We start from the raw sequence: 16,318 nt of genomic DNA on the forward strand, positions 1-16,318 counted from the left end.
GCCTCACACACTCCTACGCGTTCAAGGTTGCCACTCTGATGTTGGCGTTGTTCTGGAACCCGTAGAATTCTGGTAGTTTGCAGACGGCCGGTGATGGTGGAATGGCAGGTGGCAACGCAGAGATCACCGAAGTGAAGCAGCCGAGCTGGTGTGAGAGCTCGATGAGAGAACACCAATGCTCCTTGTGTTGCTTCAGTTGGCTTGCCTCAAGATCGCGCGAGGCAGCTACATAAAACTGGGGTAAGGGCATAGAAGTCTGGCAACAATGTAGGAGGTAGCTCGGAGATCAACGCTGTCTTTTCGTTAGTTTCAACGCGGAGTAATGCGATGGTACACCGCAGTTCCGCGGCGCTGTCGGATGTGAAGCCCGAAGAGTCGATGATCGCGGTCTTCTAGTGTGTAGCGGTTGAATCACTCACGGCGGCGAAATTGACGAGCAGGAAAGCCTAGATGGCGTTCCATGGCAGCTCGTATGTTGGAAGAGTACTGCAACGGGAATAATTGCCATGGGAAGCATAGGCGGCATTCCCGAAGGACCGGAGCCAGTGCAGATCCCTGCCATTAGGCGGTGGCAGGGTGTTCATCAGGTCATGTTCCATAACCACAGGGGAGGCCTGGACGCCGTCCACTGGTGGTATGAAGGGTTGCTGAAGTGGCGGGCGGGAACCCATCGCCTATGAGGCGTGCACGGCATTCCTTGATGTAGAAGCCCGTGCTGCCTACGAATCACGCAGACACGTACCAGTAGCTTCCTGCAGAGGGTTTACTAGTCGGACTGTGCGATTATAAAGAATAAACGACACAGACAGCACCCGATCTTCGGCCAGCTGTGGTATTCTGTCCCTTCTTCAGCCCAACCGTATACCCAGTGCCTCTTTTTGTTATCACTATATATATATATATATATATATATATATATATATATATATATATATATAAGGGAAAGAAGTGTATACCTAAGGGCTCGTTTTTCCGTGTTTTTAACACAATAATAATGAGATATAACAGACAGTAATGCCAAGGAATGTACAGGGGAAGTTATTAACATTAATGGAATGTAAATAAGAAGAAAGAAAAGTGGATGAAAAAATTACCAACTGTAAGCAGGAATCGAACCTACGACCTTCGAATTACGCGTTCGATGCTCTAACCACTGAGCTATTACAGCGGCACTCCCTCCATCCACTTTTTTGGGTTTATCTGTGAATTTAGAAGTAGGAGCGACAGTCAGCGCCATCTATAAGCCAAACAACGAGTGTGAAAACACTCTTATGCGCATGTTTGGCGTCACGTAGCACGTGAACTTATTATGAGCGGGCAGCTGATTAATTGTCCCTCTTATACAACCTAAACACACCAAGTCTGCCAGTACGAGACCCTCGTTCAATGAAATAAGGGAAAGAAGTGTATACCTAAGGGCTCGTTTTTCCGTGTTTTTAACACAATAATAATGAGATATAACAGACAGTAATGCCAAGGAATGTACAGGGGAAGTTATTAACATTAATGGAATGTAAATAAGAAGAAAGAAAAGTGGATGAAAAAATTACCAACTGTAAGCAGGAATCGAACCTACGACCTTCGAATTACGCGTTCGATGCTCTAACCACTGAGCTATTACAGCGGCACTCCCTCCATCCACTTTTTTGGGTTTATCTGTGAATTTAGAAGTAGGAGCGACAGTCAGCGCCATCTATAAGCCAAACAACGAGTGTGAAAACACTCTTATGCGCATGTTTGGCGTCACGTAGCACGTGAACTTATTATGAGCGGGCAGCTGATTAATTGTCCCTCTTATACAACCTAAACACACCAAGTCTGCCAGTACGAGACCCTCGTTCAATGAAATAAGGGAAAGAAGTGTATACCTAAGGGCTCGTTTTTCCGTGTTTTTAACACAATAATAATGAGATATAACAGACAGTAATGCCAAGGAATGTACAGGGGAAGTTATTAACATTAATGGAATGTAAATAAGAAGAAAGAAAAGTGGATGAAAAAATTACCAACTGTAAGCAGGAATCGAACCTACGACCTTCGAATTACGCGTTCGATGCTCTAACCACTGAGCTATTACAGCGGCACTCCCTCCATCCACTTTTTTGGGTTTATCTGTGAATTTAGAAGTAGGAGCGACAGTCAGCGCCATCTATAAGCCAAACAACGAGTGTGAAAACACTCTTATGCGCATGTTTGGCGTCACGTAGCACGTGAACTTATTATGAGCGGGCAGCTGATTAATTGTCCCTCTTATACAACCTAAACACACCAAGTCTGCCAGTACGAGACCCTCGTTCAATGAAATAAGGGAAAGAAGTGTATACCTAAGGGCTCGTTTTTCCGTGTTTTTAACACAATAATAATGAGATATAACAGACAGTAATGCCAAGGAATGTACAGGGGAAGTTATTAACATTAATGGAATGTAAATAAGAAGAAAGAAAAGTGGATGAAAAAATTACCAACTGTAAGCAGGAATCGAACCTACGACCTTCGAATTACGCGTTCGATGCTCTAACCACTGAGCAATTACAGCGGCACTCCCTCCATCCACTTTTTTGGGTTTATCTGTGAATTTAGAAGTAGGAGCGACAGTCAGCGCCATCTATAAGCCAAACAACGAGTGTGAAAACACTCTTATGCGCATGTTTGGCGTCACGTAGCACGTGAACTTATTATGAGCGGGCAGCTGATTAATTGTCCCTCTTATACAACCTAAACACACCAAGTCTGCCAGTACGAGACCCTCGTTCAATGAAATAAGGGAAAGAAGTGTATACCTAAGGGCTCGTTTTTCCGTGTTTTTAACACAATAATAATGAGATATAACAGACAGTAATGCCAAGGAATGTACAGGGGAAGTTATTAACATTAATGGAATGTAAATAAGAAGAAAGAAAAGTGGATGAAAAAATTACCAACTGTAAGCAGGAATCGAACCTACGACCTTCGAATTACGCGTTCGATGCTCTAACCACTGAGCTATTACAGCGGCACTCCCTCCATCCACTTTTTTGGGTTTATCTGTGAATTTAGAAGTAGGAGCGACAGTCAGCGCCATCTATAAGCCAAACAACGAGTGTGAAAACACTCTTATGCGCATGTTTGGCGTCACGTAGCACGTGAACTTATTATGAGCGGGCAGCTGATTAATTGTCCCTCTTATACAACCTAAACACACCAAGTCTGCCAGTACGAGACCCTCGTTCAATGAAATAAGGGAAAGAAGTGTATACCTAAGGGCTCGTTTTTCCGTGTTTTTAACACAATAATAATGAGATATAACAGACAGTAATGCCAAGGAATGTACAGGGGAAGTTATTAACATTAATGGAATGTAAATAAGAAGAAAGAAAAGTGGATGAAAAAATTACCAACTGTAAGCAGGAATCGAACCTACGACCTTCGAATTACGCGTTCGATGCTCTAACCACTGAGCTATTACAGCGGCACTCCCTCCATCCACTTTTTTGGGTTTATCTGTGAATTTAGAAGTAGGAGCGACAGTCAGCGCCATCTATAAGCCAAACAACGAGTGTGAAAACACTCTTATGCGCATGTTTGGCGTCACGTAGCACGTGAACTTATTATGAGCAGGCAGCTGATTAATTGTCCCTCTTATACAACCTAAACACACCAAGTCTGCCAGTACGAGACCCTCGTTCAATGAAATAAGGGAAAGAAGTGTATACCTAAGGGCTCGTTTTTCCGTGTTTTTCACGGAAAAACATTCCATTAATGTTAATAACTTCCCCTGTACATTCCTTGGCATTACTGTCTGTTATATCTCATTATTATTGTGTTAAAAACACGGAAAAACGAGCCCTTAGGTATACACTTCTTTCCCTTATTTCATTGAACGAGGGTCTCGTACTGGCAGACTTGGTGTGTTTAGGTTGTATAAGAGGGACAATTAATCAGCTGCCCGCTCATAATAAGTTCACGTGCTACGTGACGCCAAACATGCGCATAAGAGTGTTTTCACACTCGTTGTTTGGCTTATAGATGGCGCTGACTGTCGCTCCTACTTCTAAATTCACAGATAAACCCAAAAAAGTGGATGGAGGGAGTGCCGCTGTAATAGCTCAGTGGTTAGAGCATCGAACGCGTAATTCGAAGGTCGTAGGTTCGATTCCTGCTTACAGTTGGTAATTTTTTCATCCACTTTTCTTTCTTCTTATTTACATTCCATTAATGTTAATAACTTCCCCTGTACATTCCTTGGCATTACTGTCTGTTATATCTCATTATTATTGTGTTAAAAACACGGAAAAACGAGCCCTTAGGTATACACTTCTTTCCCTTATTTCATTGAACGAGGGTCTCGTACTGGCAGACTTGGTGTGTTTAGGTTGTATAAGAGGGACAATTAATCAGCTGCCCGCTCATAATAAGTTCACGTGCTACGTGACGCCAAACATGCGCATAAGAGTGTTTTCACACTCGTTGTTTGGCTTATAGATGGCGCTGACTGTCGCTCCTACTTCTAAATTCACAGATAAACCCAAAAAAGTGGATGGAGGGAGTGCCGCTGTAATAGCTCAGTGGTTAGAGCATCGAACGCGTAATTCGAAGGTCGTAGGTTCGATTCCTGCTTACAGTTGGTAATTTTTTCATCCACTTTTCTTTCTTCTTATTTACATTCCATTAATGTTAATAACTTCCCCTGTACATTCCTTGGCATTACTGTCTGTTATATCTCATTATTATTGTGTTAAAAACACGGAAAAACGAGCCCTTAGGTATACACTTCTTTCCCTTATTTCATTGAACGAGGGTCTCGTACTGGCAGACTTGGTGTGTTTAGGTTGTATAAGAGGGACAATTAATCAGCTGCCCGCTCATAATAAGTTCACGTGCTACGTGACGCCAAACATGCGCATAAGAGTGTTTTCACACTCGTTGTTTGGCTTATAGATGGCGCTGACTGTCGCTCCTACTTCTAAATTCACAGATAAACCCAAAAAAGTGGATGGAGGGAGTGCCGCTGTAATAGCTCAGTGGTTAGAGCATCGAACGCGTAATTCGAAGGTCGTAGGTTCGATTCCTGCTTACAGTTGGTAATTTTTTCATCCACTTTTCTTTCTTCTTATTTACATTCCATTAATGTTAATAACTTCCCCTGTACATTCCTTGGCATTACTGTCTGTTATATCTCATTATTATTGTGTTAAAAACGCGGAAAAACGAGCCCTTAGGTATACACTTCTTTCCCTTATTTCATTGAACGAGGGTCTCGTACTGGCAGACTTGGTGTGTTTAGGTTGTATAAGAGGGACAATTAATCAGCTGCCCGCTCATAATAAGTTCACGTGCTACGTGACGCCAAACATGCGCATAAGAGTGTTTTCACACTCGTTGTTTGGCTTATAGATGGCGCTGACTGTCGCTCCTACTTCTAAATTCACAGATAAACCCAAAAAAGTGGATGGAGGGAGTGCCGCTGTAATAGCTCAGTGGTTAGAGCATCGAACGCGTAATTCGAAGGTCGTAGGTTCGATTCCTGCTTACAGTTGGTAATTTTTTCATCCACTTTTCTTTCTTCTTATTTACATTCCATTAATGTTAATAACTTCCCCTGTACATTCCTTGGCATTACTGTCTGTTATATCTCATTATTATTGTGTTAAAAACACGGAAAAACGAGCCCTTAGGTATACACTTCTTTCCCTTATTTCATTGAACGAGGGTCTCGTACTGGCAGACTTGGTGTGTTTAGGTTGTATAAGAGGGACAATTAATCAGCTGCCCGCTCATAATAAGTTCACGTGCTACGTGACGCCAAACATGCGCATAAGAGTGTTTTCACACTCGTTGTTTGGCTTATAGATGGCGCTGACTGTCGCTCCTACTTCTAAATTCACAGATAAACCCAAAAAAGTGGATGGAGGGAGTGCCGCTGTAATAGCTCAGTGGTTAGAGCATCGAACGCGTAATTCGAAGGTCGTAGGTTCGATTCCTGCTTACAGTTGGTAATTTTTTCATCCACTTTTCTTTCTTCTTATTTACATTCCATTAATGTTAATAACTTCCCCTGTACATTCCTTGGCATTACTGTCTGTTATATCTCATTATATATATATATATATATATATATATATATATCAATAAAGGAAAGAAGTGTATACTTAATGGCTCGTTTTTCCATGTTTTTACACAATGTTAATGAGATCTAACAGACAATAAGGCCAAGGAAAGTGTAGGGGAATATATTTGACCAAATTGTAATGTAAATATGAAGAAAACTTGGTGAAAAGATAACTTGCCGTGGGCAGGATCCGAACCCGCGACCTTCCAATGACGTGCTCGATGCTCTCTCAACCACTGAGCTATAACGACAGCTGTCCCCCCAGCCACTTAATTTAATTTTATTTTTATCTTATTTATACAATACTGCGGACCCTATTTCAGTCCAAGCAGAAAGGCAAATACATGAATTGATTTAATATATATATATATATATAAGGGAAAGAAGTGTATACCTAAGGGCTCATTTTTCCGTGTTTTTAACACAATAATAATGAGATATAACAGACAGTAATGCCAAGGAATGTACAGGGGAAGTTATTAACATTAATGGAATGTAAATAAGAAGAAAGAAAAGTGGATGAAAAAATTACCAGCTGTAAGCAGGAATCGAACCTACGACGCGTAATTCGAAGGTCGTAGGTTCGATTCCTGCTTACAGTTGGTAATTTTTTCATCCACTTTTCTTTCTTCTTATTTACATTCCATTAATGTTAATAACTTCCCCTGTACATTCCTTGGCATTACTGTCTGTTATATCTCACTATATATATATATATATATATATATATATATACATGAACAGCAATCACAAAAAATGAAAGGAGAAAGTCACAACTAAGTGAGATGTACACTGAAGAAATACGAAAAACATAATAAATGAAAACAACGTCAGAAAGAAATAACAGAAGTAAGAACACATTGCATGCGCATAAACATTTGCCTATACCCCCGCAAGACACTTGAAATACAAAAAAAAAGAATTGAAATACAAAAAAGAACACTAAAAATAAGAAATGAAAGATTAATCAACATGACAATGGCGAAACATCAAGTAGATATATGTTCAATGGTATCTGCGTTTATTAGTTGTGATAAATGCAGATTATTCCAATCGTGTATAGTGCGCGGAAAGAAAAAATATTTGAAAAGGTTAGTTCTGGTCTTATATGGTGTTAAAGAAAATTCGTGACGATACCGTGTTCGACGTGCTGCAAGTGGTGTCACATACGCGTGTGGGTTCAGAGAGAAAGAGTTGTTTTTCAGTTGGTAGAGAAATTTTAGCCTGAGTATTTTCCTTCGAAGCTGAAGTGTCTGGATATTATGTTGTTTCATTAGGCTAGTGGGAGAGTCAGTTATTCTATATATAGAAAAAATGAGCCTAACTGCTCTGCGTTGAATCATCTCTAAAGCGTTTATGTTAGTTTTTGTGTAGGGATCCCATACGATGCTTGCATATTCTAGTTTCCGGCGAAAGAGTGAAGTGTAGGCTAGCATTTTAGTAAAATGAGGAGTGTGCTTTAGTTTGTGCCTGAGAAAACACAGTTTTTTGAAGGAGGAGTTACATATGTTGGAAATGTGGTTATTTCAACTTAGGTCACTAGCTATCATGATTCCAAGATTCTTGCATTGGTTTACTTTGGTGAGCGGTGTACATCCTAGGTTATAAGAAAACGACATCATAATAATATTTTTGTTATAGACATGTAGACTTTTTTTTCCTTGTTCAATTCCATACCTTATCGCCCCCACCATGACAAGATGTTTTGAAGGTTAGAATTAGGCATTATTGATCATTAGGAAAACAAACTTCGTTAAACACTATACAATCGTCTGCGAATAGCCTAATTTAAATAGGGGGAAAAATTTTGTTAACAATGTCGTTTATATATATTAGAAATAGTAAAGGTCTCAAAACACTACCTTGGGGTACTTCAGACGTTACTGAAAGTTAATTAGAAGAGTAATTAGCGATTGATACAAACTGTTTGCGATTATACAGATAAGCTGCCGCCCAGTTAACTATGTATGCGGGAAGGTTAACTGACTGGAGTTTTTCAATAAGTTTACTGTGAGGAACAAGGTCAAACGCTTTCTTAAAGTCCCGAAATATCACGTCGATTTGGCTTGACTTGTCAAGTGGACTAGCAAAGTAGTGAATATTTGTCGTTAATTGTGTCACAGTCGATAACCCTTTGCAAAAACCTTGGTGGTGAGGAGAAAGTATATTGTTATCATTTAAAAACTGATATTTCTATAGCAATAATATTGCCACAAGGCAGTAGTGGGATTGGGGCATAAAGCGGTAGAGGGTCCCTGGCTGAAAGAAAAAACTACGAAGTGTTTAGAGACTGGTCCCAGCCCGCCAGTGCGCCAGGCATTGTCATCGCGTGTAATCGTTGTAAATATCTGTAAATATACGTTTTCTTGTAAGATTATTGGTGGAGGCGCTGGGTACGCCTACCTGGCTTTTCCTTCAAACCAACACAGAACTTCGAAGTGGTCGCCACCTTCATTTTCCTGCAATGGCTCAACAGGCCCACCCACAAGAGCAACAGCAGCCGCAGCTGCAGCAGCAGCACCAGCACCAGCAGCACCAGCAGCACCAGCAGCACCAGCACCAGCAGCACCAGCACCAGCAGCACCAGCACCAGCAGCAGCTGCCTCCCTGATTATCCTGCCTCCACGAGACCCCGCAACCTTCTCGGGCACAGGCAAGGACAAGGTGAATGTTGAAGATTGGGTCGCTTTGTACGAGCGCGTGAGTGAATACTATAGGTGGGGCCATACGTTGATGCTGGCCAACGTTGTATTTTACTTGCGGGATACGGCGCTCACCTGGTATGAGACGCATGAGTCGGAGTTGACCAGCTGTGACGTTTGCAAATTGAAGCTTCTCGAGTTATTCAGCAGGCCATTTTGGCGACAGCAGGCCGCGAGGAAAGACCTGAAATGTCGCGTGCAGACATCGACTGAATCATATGTATCTTACATACAAGACGTATTGCGCCTCTGTCGAAAGGTGGACGAGAACATGAGCGAAACTGACAAAATCACTCACATATTGAAGGGAATTGCCGATGACGCCTTCAATCTGTTGATCGTTAAAGATTGCGCCACCGTCGACGCAGTTGTGAAGGAGTGTCAGCGCTTCGAGCACGCCAAGAACCGTCGCATAACCCGCCAGTTTGCGCGTCTGCCTAATACTGCAGCCACTTCGACCTGTGAAGACAGCCCCAAGTCCACCCAAGCTACATCGTCCAAAAATGTCACCCGAATCGTTCGTCGCGAACTCGAAGCAATGGCTCCTGCAGCCATTGCTTCGGATGATAGACCGATCTGCTTTCACTGCTCTCGCGCCGGCAACATTCCACGCTACTGTCACAATCGTTGGTCATCCAATTCATCTTGGAACACTGGGACATGGTGTCGCTTTGAAGGCAGTTCTCGCCGCTTTTCTACTCCGTACGATCCACAGCCTGCTCCTACTAACGTTCAGGGCCGAAGGTTCTGCCGGTCACCAACACCCCAAGGCCGCCGATCTCTCTCGCCGATGATTTCTCGATCCAGGTCCTCTGCACGACCTGGCTCCTCAACCTCGGGAAACTAGACCATGCAGCTCCCGGAGGTGACGCTGCATTAACGACCCATTCTGCAAATTCTCTGTCGACGACTTCTACACGCCGCAATATTTTGGACCTTTTGGTGGATGACGTTACCGTTACAGCCCTCATAGACACTGGTGCACAAATTTCAGTCATGAGTGCTGCTCTCTGTATTAAACTGCGAAAAGTGATCACGCCTCCTATTAAGTGTGCAGTAATACTTGCCGATGGGAGCACATTTGCCGTTCTCGACATGTGTACCTCTCGCGTGTGTATTGCTGGGCGCCAGACCGTCGTATTGTTCACCGTGCTTGAGCAGGGCCCACATAACGTGATTCTTGGCCTCGACTTTCCCTCTGCGCACTTCGCCCTTATCGACTGCTCGACGGGTCTTCTTCATTTGGAACTGCCTTTTGACGCCGCTGTTGCCCATGACGCCCAAAGTCGCCTTTGTGCCACCGAGTTCCTGCATCTTCCGCCGCAAGCCGCGACTTACGTCCAGCTCGTGTGTGATCCGCCTGTGCGCGATGGTGAATATGTCGTTTCACCTATTACCGACGTTGGGCTAAATCACTCCATTGCTGTCCCGCGCACCGTGGTGAGAGTATGCCACAATCAGACCCATCTGTCTCTTTTGAACTTTGGTTTCTTTCTCCACGCATGTGCTGCCTGCTGGTATTAAACTAGGCGTCATGTCGTCGTTGCAAGAGTGTGATATTTCTAAACTGTCGGCTCAGCAACCTACTCCGCACGTCAATTTGCTCACTGCGCCCAACCTGTCAAGCATTGACATTGCCAAAATGATAGCGCTAGATCTTTCGCCCCCCGACGCACAAGACCTCCACCGTCTGTTGACATCCTATGCGGACATATTCGATCTTGACAACCACCCTTTAGGCCAGACATCAGTTGTGACCCATCACTTCAACACCGGCGATGCCAACCCAATTCATCGCCGCCCTTACCGCGTCTCCGCTGCCGAACGCTCTGTCATCCAGAAAGAGGTCGAGAAAATGCTCGCCAAAGGCAACGTCGAACACTAATCTAGTCCGTGGGCATCCCCGGTAGTGTTTGTCAAGAAGAAGGACAACACATGGCGGTTTTGCGTCGACTAAAGACATCTCAACAAGGTCACTAAGAAGGACGTTTACCCTTTACCAAGAATAGATGACGCCCTTGACTGCCTTCATGGCGCAAAGTTTTTCTCGTCCATTGACCTTCGATCTGGTTATTGGCAGATCGCTGTTGACCCACGGGACCGAGAAAAAACAGCATTTGTAACCCCCGATGGGTTATACCAATTTAAAGTAATGCCGTTTGGGCTTTGTAATGCGCCGGCCACCTTTGAGCGCATGATGGCCTCCCTTCTGCGCGGCTTCAAATGGTCCACTTGCTTATGCTACTTAGATGATATAATTGTTTTTTCACCGACGTTCGCAAGCCATCTAGAGTGACTGTCCAGTATTCTCCAAGTATTTCGCAACGCTGGTCTCCAGTTGAAATCCTCCAAATGTCGTTTCGGCCGTCGCGAAATAACTGTACTTGGTCACCTCGTTAACGCATCTGGGGTACAGCCCGATCCGGACAAAATTCGCGCATTGACTCAATTTCCCGTGCCCTCTTCTCATAAGGATGTCCGGAGCTTCCTTGGTTTGTGCTCCTACTTTCGCCGCTTCATCCGAAATTTCGCCGATATTGCGTGACCTCTCACCGAGCTTTTTAAAAAAGACGTCCCATTTACTTGGAATTCGCCTCAGAGTGCTGCATTTTTGGCGCTCATTGCAGCCCTCACGACCACGCCAATATTAGCCCACTTCGATCAGACTGCCCCGACAGAAGTTCGTATGGACGCGAGTGACCACGAAATTGGTGCTGTTTTAGCTCAGCGTCAGCATGGACGTGACTGTGTCATCGCCTACGCCAGCCGCCTTTTATCCACTGCCGAGATGAACTATTTCATCACCGAAATAGAGTGTCTTGCTCGTGTTTGGGCTGTCGCTAAATTTCGCCCGTACCTCTTCGGCGGCAGTTTTACTGTTGTAACTGATCATCATGCACTCTGCTAGCTTTCCTCGCTAAAGGTATCCCATGGGACGTCCCGGTCGTTGGTCTCTACGCCTCCAAGAATACACCTTCGCGGTCGTGTATGAATCTGGTCACCTCCATCAAGACGCCGACTGCCTGTCACAGTATCCAGTGGATCCACCAAACGCCACAGAGAGAGCTACGGAGGCTTGCGTCTTATCAATATCAGACTTTCTTGATATCGCTTCTGAGCAACGCCGCGACCCGAATTTACTTCCCACCATAGAAAGCCTGAGTTCCGCTACTCCACCCACTTCTCTGAACTTGTATTTCCTTCATGAAGGAGTTCTCTACCGCCACAACATGCGCCTAATGGTCCTGACCGCCTTCTCGTCGTGCCTTCCCATTTGCGTGTAGATGTTCTCCGACAGCTTCACGATGAACCTGCCGCTGGTCACCTGGGAGTCACCCGCACTTATGATAGCGTCCGGCGCCGTTTTTTCTGGCCACGCCTATATCGCTCTGTGCAAAAGTATGTCGCCAGCTGCGACCTTTGTCAACGTCGAAAACGACCAACATCGCTTCCAGCTGGCCTTCTTAACCCTAGTGAGATTCCTGCTGAACCATTCTACCGCGTAGGGCTCGACCTTCTCGGGCCATTTCCCACTTCTGCATCCGGGAACAAATGGGTTGCCGTGGCGACCGACCACGCGACACGTTACGCGATCACCCGCGCTCTTCCAACCAGCTGCGCTACCGATGTCGCCGACTTTCTGCTACATGACATCATATTGCATCACGGCGCTCCTCGACAGCTCGTTACTGACCAAGTACGATACTTTTTATCTTGCGTCGTCCAGGATATCGTACGTTCCTGTTCCACGAACCACAAGTTCACAACGGCATACCATCCACAAACTAATGGACTTACAGAGCGCCTGAATCGCACTATCACGGACATGTTGGCATTGTGTGCTTCTCCAGACCACCGTGACTGGGACGCAACGTTATGCTACGTCACCTTCGCTTACAACTCCTCCAGACATGACACCGCAGGCTATTCCCCGTTCTACCTTCTTTATGGACGGGAACCCTCTCTCCCTCTTGATACACTCCTTCCCGCTGGTTCAAGCTCCCCTGTCACATACGTCCGCGATGCCATCGAGCGAGCCGACGCAGCACGACAGATTGCCCGAGAACGACTCATGCTTTCTCAAGCATCTCAGAACGATCGATACGATCGTCACCACCGCGAAGTTTCGTATGCACCAGGTTCTCTCGTACTCTTGTGGACCCCATGTCGTCACGTCGGCCTCTCAGAAAAACTTTTATTTCGCTATGATGGACCATACAAAGTCATTCGCAAGATCACCAACCTCACCTACGAGATACAGCGAGTCGTCGACGAAGCGCACTCAATGCCACCACCATCCACTGTTGTGCACGTCCACTGGCTTTCGCACGGCCTTAAGAGAGTGGCTTCGAGGTATGGGGTGGATCTCGTGTTCTCCGCAGAAAACAAGGTGGGCCGCATCTGCTCAGCGGTTGGTAAGAAGACAGGTAGGCCAAAGCAGTGTGAAAAAAGAGGATGTGCCATTAAGCACGTAAGGCAGTTCGTTCCTTGCGCACGTGGTGTTGTATATAGAATACCACTGTCGTGCGGCAAGGCATACATAGGGCAAACTGGTAGATGCCTCAACGTGCGGTTGCGAGAGCACAGCAGCTCTTTAATAGGAAGGCCGTTCACGCATCTGGCGATGCATTGCAGAGGATGCGATCAGGGTAACTGTAAGCCGGTATTTGAGCAGACAACTGTAATCTACAGGCACAGGGGCTCAGCGGAGAGGGAGATTATAGAAGCCCTCTTTATCCAGAGGGAGGGGCCTGATTGCATCAGCCACCCCTCTATCAGTCTGCAGGAAGGGGAGATAGCCTATCTGCAACGTTACTTATAGGCATGCTGAGCATGTATTTTTAGTTTTTTGGTCGATTCGTTGGGTTAAATTTGATGTCACTGCGGTATAAATGGTGTTTCCTGAATAAAATATTCCAGTTGCTAGTAGCGCGTCGTCCCGTGTACTTCTTCTCTGTTGTGTGTCGTTTTTTTCGCGCCCCTTATCATCATGAACCAGCACCAACTCGCCCAACTTTTTACTTTACTGAGTATAATTTCTTGTACAAAGGGCTCTTTTGAGTGTTCTAACGCAGTCTTGTTCAACCCCTCGGTGATGACGGCCCTCATCGGAATCTACAAATGCAAGGCAAGAACAGCTTCTTGGTATGCAAGAGAATCCTTGTGCCCCCCTGAATTGCAACAGATGTGTGGATGGATGCAACCTTCGGAAGGCCATTGCCGGCGTATGTGCAGGATTCTCAGCGCTGAGTGGCAGCATCAGGTGCGTTTCTTCAGGGATTGCCTTGTAGTCTCGTGTGAACGGCAAGGTGGAATGCGCGCTTTCGGGAGTTGGACAAAAATCGCTGACCAAGTCACGGAGCTCCTCTGGAACAGCGTTCGTCCCACACTGCCGACAAGAAAGAAAAAGCGCCTCCCTGAACGGCCGGTAGTCGTCATGGATGACGTCCACATTCCTGAGGAACACAAGAGAGTGCTTCAGCTGGGCCCAAAGTTTTGTTTGGAGCCACACCTACGGGCCATCGATAAGGTCGCCTTGGCAAGGTCGGTGTCCAACAAGGTCAAGGAAGAAGACAAATCTAGGTGTATCACAGAGTGCGTGGAACTTCTACCGCGGTCAGAAGGTAAGAAAAAACGGGTTGTTAGTCTCGATCCCGCTATCGATTTTTTTTACCACTAATGGCCTGCGTGTTCTTCTGTCGGACAAAGAAGGATCCTTTGTAGTTATGCCTGAAGGTATGTTCAGTGAAAAAGCAGGTGCGGCGGTGTGTAAAAACTTTCGCGAAGTGTCGGAGAAGCCGCAGGAGGTAGTAAAAAAAGTGCGCGAGCTCCTGCTTCGGTTAAACTTGGAAAAGGTGTGCGGTGAAGTGAAAAAGATGAAAGGCTCAACTATGGAGACATTCTTTTCAGTGAAAACACACAAACCAGACGTTCCTTTCCGTGCGATCGTGTCGGAGAGAGGCACTTGGTGTCTTGCGGTGTCTACCTATCTTCAGTCGCAGTTGAGCTCACTGAAAGTGGAGGACCCGTTCATCATTCCGAACTCGTCTACGGTAGTGGATTTCCTTAAAGGAAATGTCCATGAGAACACTTCGGGATTTAGCATCGACATAGAAGACTTATATTATTCACTGCCTCATGATGAACTGATGACTAGTGTGAAAGAGTGCATTGGCAACAATGATGAAATGAAGTTTGTGACCAAGTGCGGCATCTCTGTTCAAAGTTTTTTAGAATTATTGTTCTTTTACATAAAACACACGTACGTCGGCTGGAAGGGTAAGAACTTTGTGCAGAGATCAGGGATCTGTATTGGATCCAAAGTGGCTCCAGTACTGAGCAACATTTTTTTAGCCAGAGTTGACAACGATCTTGTAACTGGCCTTGATGGTTTGGTCCAAAAAGTGTACAGATATGTGGACGACTATTTGCTGTTGATTAATTCAGACAACTTTGATAGCAGAGTTGATGAAGTGCTCAGTGTGTTTGGTAATAAGGGGCGGGGCTTGACATTCACGCGCGAAGTGCCGAAGAATGGAAAGCTGCGTTTTCTGGATTTGCAGCTGTCATTCCAACAAAAACACGTGTGTTGGATGTTTTCCCCTAGGACCGCGAAGCCGCTTCTTGATTACAGCTCTGGGCACTCTCGCCTAGTAAAAAATGGCATTGCCATGACGTGCCTAAAAACGGCGTTGGACAGATCATGCCCACATCTTATGGAGACAAGTTTTTTCGCGCAGGTGGAAAGACTAAGAGACGCGGCGTTTCCTGATAGTGTCTTAGCTGCTGCTTGCGAAAAAATAAAAAAGTCCATTAAGCAACGGCCTGGGACAGGCCTAGACAAGAATGTCCCGCAGGGAAGAAAAAGAGTGTCAAAAATCCCGTATATCCACTGGCTTTCGCACGGCCTTAAGAGAGTGGCTTCGAGGTATGGGGTGGATCTCGTGTTCTCCGCAGAAAACAAGGTGGGCCGCATCTGCTCAGCGGTTGGTAAGAAGACAGGTAGGCCAAAGCAGTGTGAAAAAAGAGGATGTGCCATTAAGCACGTAAGGCAGTTCGTTCCTTGCGCACGTGGTGTTGTATATAGAATACCACTGTCGTGCGGCAAGGCATACATAGGGCAAACTGGTAGATGCCTCAACGTGCGGTTGCGAGAGCACAGCAGCTCTTTAATAGGAAGGCCGTTCACGCATCTGGCGATGCATTGCAGAGGATGCGATCAGGGTAACTGTAAGCCGGTATTTGAGCAGACAACTGTAATCTACAGGCACAGGGGCTCAGCGGAGAGGGAGATTATAGAAGCCCTCTTTATCCAGAGGGAGGGGCCTGATTGCATCAGCCACCCCTCTATCAGTCTGCAGGAAGGGGAGATAGCCTATCTGCAACGTTACTTATAGGCATGCTGAGCATGTATTTTTAGTTTTTTGGTCGATTCGTTGGGTTAAATTTGATGTCACTGCGGTATAAATGGTGTTTCCTGAATAAAATATTCCAGTTGCTAGTAGCGCGTCGTCCCGTGTACTTCTTC

General features: G+C 45.4%; 10 non-coding genes across 10 annotated transcripts; 5 read left to right on the forward strand and 5 right to left on the reverse strand.

Moving 5' to 3' along the window:
* Window positions 1-1,095: 1,095 nt before the first annotated feature.
* TRNAT-CGU (transfer RNA threonine (anticodon CGU)) lies at window positions 1,096-1,168 on the reverse strand. Its single transcript has one exon. It is a non-coding gene; the product is annotated as a tRNA-Thr (tRNA).
* Window positions 1,169-1,551: 383 nt separating this feature from the next.
* TRNAT-CGU (transfer RNA threonine (anticodon CGU)) lies at window positions 1,552-1,624 on the reverse strand. Its single transcript has one exon. It is a non-coding gene; the product is annotated as a tRNA-Thr (tRNA).
* A 383-nt stretch (window positions 1,625-2,007) lies between these two features.
* TRNAT-CGU (transfer RNA threonine (anticodon CGU)) lies at window positions 2,008-2,080 on the reverse strand. The gene has a single exon. It is a non-coding gene; the product is annotated as a tRNA-Thr (tRNA).
* An 839-nt stretch (window positions 2,081-2,919) lies between these two features.
* TRNAT-CGU (transfer RNA threonine (anticodon CGU)) lies at window positions 2,920-2,992 on the reverse strand. The gene has a single exon. It is a non-coding gene; the product is annotated as a tRNA-Thr (tRNA).
* A 383-nt stretch (window positions 2,993-3,375) lies between these two features.
* On the reverse strand, window positions 3,376-3,448 carry TRNAT-CGU (transfer RNA threonine (anticodon CGU)). Its single transcript has one exon. It is a non-coding gene; the product is annotated as a tRNA-Thr (tRNA).
* Window positions 3,449-4,074: 626 nt separating this feature from the next.
* Window positions 4,075-4,147, forward strand: TRNAT-CGU (transfer RNA threonine (anticodon CGU)). Its single transcript has one exon. It is a non-coding gene; the product is annotated as a tRNA-Thr (tRNA).
* Window positions 4,148-4,530: 383 nt separating this feature from the next.
* TRNAT-CGU (transfer RNA threonine (anticodon CGU)) lies at window positions 4,531-4,603 on the forward strand. Its single transcript has one exon. It is a non-coding gene; the product is annotated as a tRNA-Thr (tRNA).
* A 383-nt stretch (window positions 4,604-4,986) lies between these two features.
* Window positions 4,987-5,059, forward strand: TRNAT-CGU (transfer RNA threonine (anticodon CGU)). The gene has a single exon. It is a non-coding gene; the product is annotated as a tRNA-Thr (tRNA).
* Window positions 5,060-5,442: 383 nt separating this feature from the next.
* On the forward strand, window positions 5,443-5,515 carry TRNAT-CGU (transfer RNA threonine (anticodon CGU)). The gene has a single exon. It is a non-coding gene; the product is annotated as a tRNA-Thr (tRNA).
* Window positions 5,516-5,898: 383 nt separating this feature from the next.
* On the forward strand, window positions 5,899-5,971 carry TRNAT-CGU (transfer RNA threonine (anticodon CGU)). Its single transcript has one exon. It is a non-coding gene; the product is annotated as a tRNA-Thr (tRNA).
* The last annotated feature ends 10,347 nt before the right edge of the window (window positions 5,972-16,318 follow it).

This window comes from Rhipicephalus microplus, unplaced genomic scaffold (genome assembly GCF_043290135.1).
Source record: "Rhipicephalus microplus isolate Deutch F79 unplaced genomic scaffold, USDA_Rmic scaffold_13, whole genome shotgun sequence".
Classification (NCBI taxonomy): Eukaryota; Metazoa; Arthropoda; class Arachnida; order Ixodida; family Ixodidae; genus Rhipicephalus; species Rhipicephalus microplus.